This window comes from Hesperophylax consimilis, chromosome 28 (genome assembly GCF_061612785.1).
Source record: "Hesperophylax consimilis isolate HC1 chromosome 28, BYU_Hcon_1.0, whole genome shotgun sequence".
In the NCBI taxonomy this organism is placed as follows: domain Eukaryota; kingdom Metazoa; phylum Arthropoda; class Insecta; order Trichoptera; family Limnephilidae; genus Hesperophylax; species Hesperophylax consimilis.
In genome coordinates, this window is record NC_142863.1 from 24,480,624 (window position 1) to 24,494,045 (window position 13,422).

Consider the following 13,422-nt stretch of genomic DNA (forward strand, 5'->3'; position numbering starts at 1 on the left):
TTGAATTAATTTATGTGGGAAGAAGATATAATGCTGGAAATATATAAAATTATGAAAACATTCTAAATTCATTTATTCTCGTTGTATATTTAATTACGTATATGAAATAATGTTATTTTTTAAAATAAATATTAGGATTTAAGCATTAAAAAGTTTTCGTAAAATATAAAATAATAATTTTCCTTTGTTTGTCTCGTACGTGTTCCTATACCATTCATTCGTTTAAAGAGTGGCTTGAATGCTAAAAAAAGTCGGGTATATCCGAGGAAGACTTAACGCAATATTTCTACACTGGAATGAGACGAATTAATGTCGAAATAATGTAGATTTTTAACAGTAACAATATGGAATTCCTGATATCACAAGAAGTGAATAGTAAAAAGCGTCGGGGACGCACGTGGAAGACAAGAATCAAATCATTAATAGTGGTAAAAAGTAAGGTAAGAAACAGTTGTGAGAAGAATGTATGTTTTTGAAGTGAATGATTGAAGAAATTGAGGACTTCCGTAGAAGACATTGCACGATCAAGTGAAAAAAATACTTATTAGATAAAATAAAATTATTTTATTTATTTATTTATTTGAGGAACATAAACAGTCTTAGTAATACAATATACATAAGAGGATAACAAAAAAAAAACAGACCAATTATTAATGTTCACAGATACATAAAACTAACCTGTAAACGATAAACCTATAATATGCCTACCATAAACAGCAATAAATAAAAGTGATTATATCTATACTTAAATAGACTTGGGTTGGAACGGGAAAGGGGAGGAGAGGGATAAGGAAAAGTTGCCTCGCAAGTAATATTAAAATATTAGGTACAATCAATTTAACAGTCGTTAATATGAGTTAGAATGTGATACAATGAAATTCTGTGGTGATAGTAACTAGCAGTGAATATGTCAGCACGAGTGTCTATATTTGCAAATGTATTATTATAGTAGTTACATGTCCTTTGCATAAATTCATTTTGGTTGGAATTGGTATTGCATCTATCAATGTAGAAAAGGGTATTTTGTCTGCTGTATCGAATTGGCGCATGGAAATTTATTTTGTTCAGCAACTCCGGGCAGTCAACTTTTGAGTTAATAATTTTATACAAAAGCATCTAATCAAACCCAAACCATTTATAAGTCTCCGCGCAACGCCGGGTACCAAATATGTTCAATTTTATATTTAATCACCTACCAAATATGTTCAATCTTATATTTGAACACCTACCAAATATGTTCAATCTTATATTTGATCACCTACCAAATATGTTCCATCGTATATTATACCTACCAAAATGATCGTAAAAGGTAAATAAAAAGTTTTATGATTTTATTAACATCTCAAATCGGAAAACAGTTTAATAAATGTGTTTATTAGCGATTTCAGAACAGAGCGTAAATAAAATAAGTCGTAATAACAGCAGTTTGATAAATTTTCTTTTACTGTTTGTACGTTATCAAAATTCTAAATCAAATGGCTTGTGTTTTCAAGATTACGTCAATCCTTATACTAAGACGACTTTTTGTTTTTTAAGTACATTTTATTAAGTATATCTTTTCTAAAACTACTGTAATAATATTTTATGACCTACGTCCTAATATTTGGACTTCACAACATAACACACGGAAAACTGCAAGAATATTGGATTGCTAACATTTAAAGGGAGTAGAACATAGAACATTTAAAAACCTTTATAACAAATATTGTTTCGTTTTCTCAATCATTTTTTTCTTGGGAAGTCTAAAATCGTTGCAGCTTCTCGTAGAATAGCAGTGGAAAGAATTATTAATACTTGTACTTTTAAACATTATGTTTTTTAACTTATTCTTAAATACTAGAGTAATGTAAACTAAAGGTTGCCACACACTTAGAATATTGATTTGGCATTGCATTGTTCTTATCTATTACTTCCATCTGTTACAGCTTAATAGGGTTGTACCTACGTAACATTAAAAATTATCTAGAATTGAAACAGCTGTTTTTTTGTCCTTAAAATAGATGATTAGTTATATTTTAAGATTTAAAATTAAATGACGAAAATTATTTCATCAACGCCTCAATAAAAATGAGATACAAATATGAAAAAATTGTCTTCCACTATAATGTATTAAAAATGAACGGTAATTATGCAGAAAGTAGGTATGCACTTAAAAAAACCCTTTGCAGTCGTTAGATTTAGATAAATATGAAAAGTATTACAATTTCCGAAAATGGAAAATAATGAATTCTAATTTCGTTAAAATTTAATTCGATTATTACGTGGCGTTATTGTGATTGATGTTAAGTTTTTATTTTCTCTAATTTAACCCAAAATATGAACCTATGATCCTTAAATATGTTTTTAGGTGGATTAGAGATTTTCACGGCCATAAGTATTATAGCGATTTATTTTTAGGGTATTACGCCGTGTTGCGCCGCCACATCCTTCTGTAGTCAACGTATCGGACAGCATTACGGTTAACAGTTGTGTATTGCGTATTTACACATCTACCCTTATGATGGACACTGTAATGCTGTCCGTAAAGTTGCCTAAAAGAGGAGCAACATGGCATAATATAAAACCCCAAAAATAAATCACTAGGTGAATAAAGGTTCTAACTTAAGTAAGAACTTGGGGTTAAATTTAAAAAGAAACTATTTTATTCTTATTATTTCAAAACATGGTGCGAATATAAGACATAAAATTATCAGCTTTTTGAACGAAACAGCTACGAAAATTAGTTTATTATTTTCCATTATTAGAAACTGAAATATATACTTACTTCTCATTAGCGTCTAACCTATTTAAAGTGTTTTAAAATAAAATGTCCAAATTAAACGAATCCTACTTTTTAAATATTACTAAACGCAAAATTAGCAATGTTTTTCATCCACTTAAGAATCCAGTAAATGATGGATTATTTTCATGTGCATATTATCACAAACATCAACATGTAATTGTTTAAAATTTCAGTCTATATTTTTTATAGACTATATTTTCAGTCTATAGTCAATATTTTAATACAGAATAATATCAAATTCCAACATACCTTTTTGTAACAAATCCAGCGGCCCAGTAGTAATTCGCCGCGCGTATCAAAACAAACACTGTTCACCTTTAAAAAACAAAACCGCAAAAATAATAATAAATCACAAACAATTTAGTATTAAAACTACCTTCGAGATGCAAACTCAACAGTCTGCAGAGTTCTTAAAGAAACCGCTTACAAACACTTGCAATTAGATTTATATCTTTGAAAGTCTAAAATATTGGGTTTTCTACGGAAAACTTCGCGAGTGGAAAAACGACGTCGGTTTTTGACGTCGGTTTTAGACACGGCGTCGGATCCTAGCGACGCTCGGAGTAGAACTGAACGGTAGGCGCGTTGTTTGTGACCCGGTGAGACGAGAGGGGCGTGGTGGGAGGTGGGCGGTCTGTGGAGGAAGGTAGAAGTGAGGGAGGGAGATTGCCCCCTGTTCCGCCTGCACAGGTATTTTCACCAGGATCGGGACAAGTCTTGCGCTAGAACCTTCTATGATACATAATCATTGCCAACATTCATATGAATATTATTCCTTCATATTTTGTAAATATTTATATAAAAGCTGTTTGGAATTATCAAAATGCATAAAACAACTAGCTGACTTGCGCGGGGACTTGTGAATAGTTTGGGTTAAAGAATTGTGGTTGTGATTTCTAGTGTACCTCACAAATAGATGCATTTTTAAGATGAAAATAAAATTATTTTATTGTGATATGAATTTGTATAATTTGATCATCCATGTCTTCTACGGGCATCCTCAACTTCTTCAACGATTCACTTCCATGCCATACATACCGCAAATCATTTTCTGATTTATGTTTTTCGCGAGCGTCCGAGACATTCTAAACCTTTCACTTCATGCAGTATCATGATACCCGCAATTTTTCTATTAAAAAACTACACTCCGTCAAAAACCTTATCTCGACTCCATTTCTCATTCCAGTGCAGAGACCGTCTTACTCTGTTGTCCGCGACTTTTCCTACCATTTTCTACAGTATACAGCAATGTTACTAAATTATTATAAGTAATAATAAGTCGCCTGTAATATCAATACAAATTGAAAATATCTCCCGAGTAAAAATAAATGCCGCCGACGGGAATTGAACCCGCGCCTTTTGGTGTTCTGATGGGTTCAATTCCCGTTTGCGGCATTTATTTTTACTCGCGGAGATATTTTCAATTTCTATTGATATTTCAGGCGACTACTTATTGCTTATGCATGTTGAGTCTGGAGCCAGTGAGACTATCGCATCCCCAATTGGGGTATGTTGTGAGGTTGAGATGGGAAAGAGATGAAAAGGGTCAGGTGGCTATTTATATCTGGTCACCAAACACGGATAAAGCCATTTAAATTAACTATTCATTTCTGAATGGTGGTCTTACAGCAGGGCGATACCGAGAGCATCTTCTACTTCTACCTTACCTAACTTAACCTCACCTAACTATTGAGTTTTAAAATGGTTGGTAATTTGGATTTTCACGGCCAAAATTAGAAATGTGATCTTTCTTTGGCAAACGTGTCGGACAGCATTGCATCCAGAGATGTGCAAAATGGGTACCCAAAACCATTTGAAATGCAAAATGGAAATGGGTCAAAATTTTTCCATTTGAAAATGCAAAATGCAAAATGGTTTTTAGAAAAGCATTTCAAATGCAAAATGCAAAATACCTATTTTCAAAATGCATTGAAAATGCAAAATGGTTTCTAAGGTTAAACAATTAAAATAATTATAGAATTTTTAAACAATTTTGTCATTTAATAATGGACATCAATGTAGAACAAACATATTTCATGATGGTAAATCCAAAAACACTACGACTACAGATTATGAAACCACAAATAATTAGTGCGGGACTAATGTTGCCAACGTAAAAACATAGAAACTGCTATCTAACATTTAATATTACAGCGTCATGGCCCCATTTTTAGTATTTGAATCAGTATTTTTTGTAATGGTATCACTCAATTGCCAGGGCTCCTACCAGGGAGCAACGTGACAAATATAAATTATCTCTCATAGCGAGGTTGAGGACCGACTGATATTTGAAACTTATCAAAAAAGATGAGTGGAGATAGTAGGAAGAATGTTGCAAAAAAGCATTTAAAATGGAAAATACATTGAGAAAAGTATTTAAAATGGAAAATACATTGAGAAAAGCATTTAAAATGCAAAATGCAAAATGGTTTTTAGAAAAGCATTTAAAAGGCAAAATGGAAAATACCCATTTTGCATTTCCATTTGAAATGGATTTATTTGAAATAAAGCACATCTTTGATTGCATCACACATTAAAAATCTGCTATGATGATGGACACTGTAACGTTGTCCAAAGGGTTAGCTAAAGAAGGAAGCAACACGGCAAAATACCCTAAAAATAAATTGTGATAAGTTTGTTAAATTTATTTAGCATGCACTGAAAAATTTATACATATTCATACTATGGCATATTGAAGCAAAATTAATTGAGAAAAAAGAAATGGATAATAAAACTAAGACGTAAATGGAGAGCGGGAAAATATAAAAGAAATTTTCTTAAAAGAATAATTCGTTAAATAAACAAAACTTTATAATAAACCCAATGACTTTCTCCAAAAATATTCAAAAGATTCGTCCTTATTTGTTTCTAAGGTAATATAAATGTCATCATTTTAAGACGAAGATAATATTGATAAATCCAAACGAAAGACGAAACAGAACAAGACAAAGAAAATTAAAAAAAGTTTAATGTCGCAACTGGGATGATTAAATCCGTTGCTCTAGGGTAAAGGGGTGTATGTTGGTAAAAGTGAATTGTTCAGGAAACAAATGAAAAAGTTAGATATTTTTCTTATATAAACTTCCTACTTTGTCGACTTATGTACTTCGAAAGAATCTTGGAAACATAATCACCTTTCTCGTGATGCATATTGAAAATGTGTTGAATGTTGTTCAAAATTTACAAAAAAATATCCCGTGGAGTACTCAGTTATAAACTTTAACTAAAAAGTTGAACTACAATATACATATACGACTTGTATTCATATTTTGACGATAATTAAATAGCGCAACGTTGTTATTTGGTGCACTTATTAATATCTAGTTAAGATAGTTTTGAGAGTTAGTCATAGATGGCGGTGCTTGCACGTTGGGTCCCGAATGGTTCCGACTGCACCCGAGTATAACCGAGGATAGGTCGGGAGCTCATTAGTATTTCTATGCCCCGGCAAAATAACTCATAGATTCAAACAGAACTGACGTGTGTCCAGTAAGACTTTTATTGTAATTATCTATGTTAGTAAACTAGTCTTGAACGAATAGAGCAATTATAACAGACTGCTGTACTCGGTATATTTAAAACCGAGTGAGAATACTTACACTGTTAATCCCAGATATTATAAAAATAGTCATAATTAATAAAATATTTTTAATTAAACTTCAATAATCAATAAGCTGCTGCAGTAACTTAAACATGACTATGATCAGAAATTTATCTGACAAGCTATTTTCTTTATAGTTGTTTTTCGCGGTTGATTTGCATAAAAGATATTATCTTGAATTATTTCCTTTTACACAAGCCTAACATCACATTTTTCAAAGCAGTTGATCTGCGTAAAAAAAGTATCTTGAATATTACCCTTCACTCCAACATGATATCACATATTTCTCTCCATTTTCGTATTCCCGCAACCCGCTTATAGAAAGTAATACCGATTTTTCCCTTTATTCAAATGAAGCTAAAAAAATATATCATTCGAACTGTATACTTAACTCTTCCATTTGAGCAAAAATTTGGGATATATATCTTTTTATCCGAGATCCACAGAATTATTATATAATATAACCATCAAAAGTTATTCTAAAATAAAATAAGTTTATTTGAATTCAGGTATTTTATTTTAGTTTACACAGAATACAAATAAATAACAAGACACAAATACCAAACATCCAATAACGATGTACAACGATATATGAACATTAAACAATAAGTGCGTAAAGCAACAAAAACAACAAGCACGAGGAAGTAAAGTTAAAAATATAGTCAAAAGTAAAGTCCGACATCAAAATTGATAAACTTGTCCTAACATGAAATCTGTTATCATTTCGACTAGCTGAAGGCAAAACACGTTACAATATTTTTGGCACCAGGAGGGTTCGAGAATGTTTTGAAAAGTTATTAAATCAGTCGTACATGGACCGCTGAAGAGGGCAAATTAAATTTCCAGACCATGCGCAGAAAAGTAAGTAAAGTAACGCAAAGGCTTGCAGCGCTGCCTACTGTGGGACTTTCGCGCAGAATCTGAATGTTCATTTTCAAACGAACTGCTTGATGTTACGACGCTAAAAATGAGTGAGGTGGGTAAATTATGAAACAATTATAAAAGTTTACACTAAATAGTGCAACAAAATATTGTTTACCCGATTTGGGATTTGAAGTTAAGTTTTTTCTGGTAAATCGTAAACAGATTTTACTTTCGAGGACCGAATAGTGATATCACAAATCGAGTTACTTGTGTACTGTCTGATTCATGAATTGAAAAAGCAAAGAAAGGTATCTCCCGCGCTACGCGCACATGGTTTGTTCCCCTTTCCCTGATTGGCTTGTCTACCAATTTGAATTTTTTTTATTTTTTTTTATTACAATATAATACATTACAAAATGATAAAAAAGTTATAATGTATTATTCCCAGTGAGTTTAAAAAACTCATTTCGGGAAAGACAACATTAGATTAAGAACAAGACAACACAAATACATTAAAATAAATAAACACAGATGTTATTATGGAGTTCCAAAGAAAGACTGTGTCAGTCATTAATAAAACTGCTGAGGAAATAGCTTTTGAGAGATTTTGCCAATGTTTTTTTATTCGTTGCCGGAAGTTTTAAATTACTAGGTAATGCGTTATATTGCTTCTGGGCAATAAATTGTAAAAAGTTAATTCCAAATTTAGTCGTGTAAGTAGATGACGATAAGTGTATTTGATTTTGTGATCGTATTTTGTGCTGGTGTATGTTGAAATTAAAGACTGGTTTAGTGTTGGTGTGTGAGGAGTGTTGAATTATTTGGATAATGGCAGTTGTGATGTTATACTTTGGCAGGATCGTAAAAGGAAGTATTTGTGTCTGTGAGTATATATGTTTGACATGTGTATCCCATGGCAGATTATATATATTCCGTACGGCTCTTTTTTGAATGACTTGTATTTCGGAACTTTGTCTTGAACAATGTCTATGGTCATGTTAAAATAAGAGATTGTAAAAGTTCTGCTAGGTATCGCTAAATATGTCCAGAATCTTGCCACTACAGTGGACGTTACATAGTTATGTTATTTTAAGTCTGATCATATTGATCACGCATTGAACATTAATTTTGTTTAAAATGTAGTATCAATTTTTTCTTGGTTCTGACTTCTGAATGAGTTACAGTATAAACTGACCCTAGAGTAATAAAAAATGTTTGCAGTATTCTATCGCTAGCAGAATCGCAAACAACTACTGCTCTCTTTGAGTCCTAATAAAGCATTGCAATCTCATGTAACATACCGTGAACATGTGATACACCGTGAAAGCTTTTTCGTCAAAGAGCTGAAGGCTTAGTTCATAATATTTTAGAGTTTAATATCGGAGAAATATCCCTGCACTGATGATATTCAAATACAAATACGGTAAATTTGGATTCCGAAAGGTATAAAATCCTTCTGTCTGTCAATGGGCAAAATTAAATTGGGGTATGTGATGAGGCTGGAGGTAGTAAGAAATGGAGGGAGATAAAGGTGTTTGAAGTACCTGGCTATTCAGAGCTGGTCAGCAAACACTTTCAAAGCTAATTCAAGCATCATTTCAATTTTGAATGATGATTTTTCACCAGGGCGATACTGAGAGTAGCTTTCACCCTGGACCTTTCCGCAAGTACACTACATATTATTTTTAATGAGTGGTTTTTAAAATAACACAAATTAATCAAATAAAATTTACTTGCGCACGCTATCTTGCTAGTTGAGAGCTTTACCCCTCGACCACGGGTTATATAACATCATCAGATTTGAAGAATTACAAGTAATCAAAAAAATAAATTGAAATGAACAATGATTACATGAATACAATGAATTTTAAGAGATACAAGAAAATCTAAAAATAAGCAATTGAGAATAATTTTGTATGGCGTGGTATTGAGTGAACTTGGGCCCAGCGCCCACTCAGGAGTGGCGCTTGGTGCTGTTAGACTGCGGTCACCACCGTGTTGGCGGAGCCCATTAGCCGCATCCTGACTCCAGTGACCCGGTGTCGCTGGCAAATCCATTCAGTTCTAGTTCCGTAAACATTGTCAATGCTCTGCTATATATTCTGCATCCAAATATAATTCTGCAGGCGTTATTATATCAGATTCGGAGTCGTTAAGTAGAGCAAGTTCTGTAGTCCGGAAGTGCATCAATGTACGCAGACATAGTACACTATGATAAAACGTATATATGCAACACTGAGTAAGCTTAAACATATTATGATTTATAAATAAAATATACTAAATCTTCATAAATATATCTAAACACTAGTCATTGTAGGTGAGCTTATCCTAGTTAATTTAAGGACGAAATGCGAATACATTATAATTTTTATGAACAAGTATTCTGATATCCTCATAACACATTCGTATTTCACTGATAGTTTTTTTAGGAAATCTGTCAATTCACTTTTTAAAAGCCTGCAGTCCAGTTTTCAATAACATTTTATGCTTGCTTTTTTTTAACCCATTTACGCCCAAGACTAAAGTAATCGTAGAAAAAAGAATAAATTCATTTTATGTAGTAGGAAATAGAGTTTTTTAACAAAAATAAAAAAAAATTTTTTTTTTTTTTTTTATTTACTAGAAAAAAAAGTGCCGTGCTCAAATGGGGACACTGGGCACATTCAGTATGGTATTTCTCGAAGGATGGTTTTTCAATACACAAAGTTTTTTTGCATTTTTTGCACTCCTAACGTGCCTTACTATGGCAAATAGTGCATCGCAACTATTTTGTCAACTTCTCCGGAAAGTGGCCAAAACCATCAAACTGTAAATTGAGCACTAAAGAGGCTGATGGGTGAAATTGTAGCTGGTCCATCTTCACGTCGTTACTAAGTATGTGTAGATCGAACATGTATGTAAATAACACCCAAAACCACTTCTTGCCTCGTATTGAAGTTCGATACGTTGAAATCGACTGATCGGCTTGATCGACACCGTCCATGCCTCTGTTGTAATTCATAAATACTTGAGGAATATTTTCATCGATTTTCTTCTTTTCGATTGAGCTCGGAAGAAAATTATCGTAGTTTGTTCCCATTGTACAAACGCTGTTATCCAGCCAGCGAACAAACAATATTTTATTGACCGTGTTGAACCGGTAGTCAAAGTCAGCACGACTTTTCTTTTTCATCTCCTTGACAGGTGTGAGAGGAAATTTGCAGGTCCTACCCTCACGTACAGTTCCTGTAGCCAGATTCCCATAAATCCCGCAGCAATGCATAGCTAGTGAAAAAATTATCGAAGAACACAACATGGTCTCTAGGATCTGTGTTTATCTTGTTCAACAGGTTTTTCACAACTCGTGTACTCAACGGCTCATTGGTGGGTATTTGCGACTTGCCGCAATAAATATCAAAATTGTAGCAGTAGCCATCAGCACTAGCGAGCATCCAATTTTTATAACCGAAACGTACAGGCTTACCTCGAATAAATTGTTTCGATGGATGACGTCCAAAATATTTCATCTATTGACAGATTTGTGTGAAACACTCCCCATTGCATAAATTTCTTCATGAGAACCTCAGCAGGGGTTCGCATCTTGAACATTTTATCTGATGTTTCAGCAGCTACAGTATTATCACAAAAATGTTGGTACTTTTTGATATCTAAAAATCTGTTTCTCGTCATTGCCTTAGAAACAATAGGTACATTACAGTCCTCGTCTAAAGACCAAAATAGACGTTCGCGAGGCAAAGTGTGATAACCAGATAGAGATAGAATGCCCAAAAATGTTTTCAACTCACCAACGGTAATATTGATATCATGTTTATTGTTTTGTGATGCATACAAATTAGAATATTGAAGAATCATATCGATTACTTCCTGATCAAAAATCTTCTCAAAATTTGAAACAGGATTTTTACCTTTGAGATCAGTAATTAGGTTTTTGCATCGTTGTTGTACATTATTCTCATCAAAAGGCATGTGATCGTAGCTAGGCTCGCATTTACGCCAACGGGGCCCAACATTGCATCGTTGCCTTCTAGCGGAATTCGACAAAGGCTCTTCATCAGAACTGTCCCAATCTTCTTCGTTTCTGTTTACAAAAACTTCAATATTTCCAGGAATATCTCTTGGCATGTCATTGGTAATAATATTGTCTTCATCGCCTTCTTCTTCGTCAGTGAGGATACTTGTTTCTGGGGGAAGAGCAACGATATCAAATTCAACATCTGAGTCCTCTTCTGCCATAATAGCATCAAGGGCCTCCTGGAGTCCATGATAGTTATCGCTTACTTCAAATTGCCGTTGTGACATATTTATGTGCAGTCAAAACTCTGTAAAAAAAAAGAATATTTTACTCTTTATGTGCCCACTGTCCCTATTTGGGGACACCAACAAAAAAAGTAGTTCACAGTTCAGTAAATTATATATTTTACCTTATCAAATTTTTATTCCAAAGTAAACAAAGTTTTCAATAAGATTATGTAGAAAAATTAAAAATTTACGAACGTAAACATATAAAAAAAATACTTACATTTGGTAATCACCGCGACTCTGAGATTCCCTTTATTTATGACACTAAAATACTTTTTATAAATGGTGTTATCCAAAATGTTTGATATAAAATGTAAGACACATCAATTAACTCGACAATAATGCACTGTTAGCAAAACTTACCACATTAATAACAAAATGGTGGGTAGATTTGAAGGCGTCCTCGTTTGGGCACGGCAGGCGTAAATGGGTTAATACCGCACAACTGCTCCCAATCGTCTGGACCTAGTGAAACTATGGCATCCCCATGTTGTGAAGCTGAGGGTTGTGTGGAGAGGAAGGAGATGGGGTAGAGGACGGCGGGGATTACCTGGCTATTCAGATCTGGTCATCATAAACGGCTAAAGCCATTTCAAGCAACGTTTCAATTCTGAATGGTGTACTTACACCAGGGTGATACTGATAATATCTTCCACTCTGGAATGTGCCGCAAATTTACTTTAATTTTTTTTAAGGAATAAATTGTGCAATAACACGAATCAAATGAAATTTACTTTCGCGCACAGGAATTTGATCCCGCGAACTTTGGCTACTTGTGTTTTTACATATTTTTTACTTAAATTATATTGTAGGTTTACGCGAGGCTTGTGCAAAAATACAATGTCAAGCAGTAGTGGAGACGAGAGTTCGTCCAGTTTCGCCTAATTACAACCGTAGTACATAAGTAATACGGTTGTAATTAATATATAAAATAATTAAATAATATATTAAATAATAATTAAATAATTATAAAAAATAATAGAAATAAAATATAATAAACAACCCGTTAAATACAAAGTTTTAATTTACTATCATTATTATACCTCCATTATTATTAATGGATGTATTTAAAAACTGATTATTTTTTGTTACACTGAGGATTGAATCTTCCTGCCCAAGGACTGACTCTTAACCCTTTCACACCCGCATTATTGTTTCCACACATTTAAAATATGTTATGCTAGAAAATAATTTGAAAATTATTGGTAATTTTTTTATTAAGTCAATTTGGATTAACATTGGACGTCAGAAGGTATTTTTTAAATAAAAAGGTAAATAATATACATAATACAAATAACTGTTTCATGTCAAAAATGCACGTTTAAGGTTTGAAATAATAAAACTTTAATTCATTCAGAAATAAATTAATAATCTTTAAAAAATTGTCATACTAGTCGAAAACATGTCCGTCACTACCAGTGTTAATTTGAATGAACATTTAAATTCATTTACGATACTCTGGCAAATGACTGTGAACAGTGAATTGAATTGATGTTATTTTTATAGAACACATCTTTATGCGTTAAAATATTTGCAATTCGACAAGAAAATATTGATATCTCACCTCAAATTAAGTAATCAAGGACGGCAGAAATTGGATGAAACTCACAATCAGCAGATGTCAAAATATTTATCGTTTTTGTGGCGGGAATAAGGATTACAACTGAAAGGAAAAAATAAACGCCGCAGAAAAGATTACAAGCTATAAGAAAACAAAAACATGGCTTTTACGGTAAAAGAAATCACAAAGTTCGTGCTAATTTGAATTAAGACTGTGGCTCAAAGGTTAACTATATATTTTTTTAATGTCATCCCTTTACCCCAATTGGCGTCCGCAATTGGGGTATGTTGTGAAGCAGAAGGTATTGAGAAGGGA

At 33.0% G+C, this 13,422-nt stretch overlaps 1 protein-coding gene across 1 annotated transcript in view; it reads right to left on the bottom strand.

The window, feature by feature from the left end:
* LOC149410399 (uncharacterized) overlaps positions 1 to 3,329 on the bottom strand; it is an 892,605-nt gene extending 889,276 nt beyond the window's left edge. The window contains 1 exon segment of the mRNA XM_089648756.1: positions 3,032 to 3,329. The gene's annotated coding sequence lies outside the window, so the exon portion shown is untranslated.
* Positions 3,330 to 13,422: the final 10,093 nt, after the last annotated feature.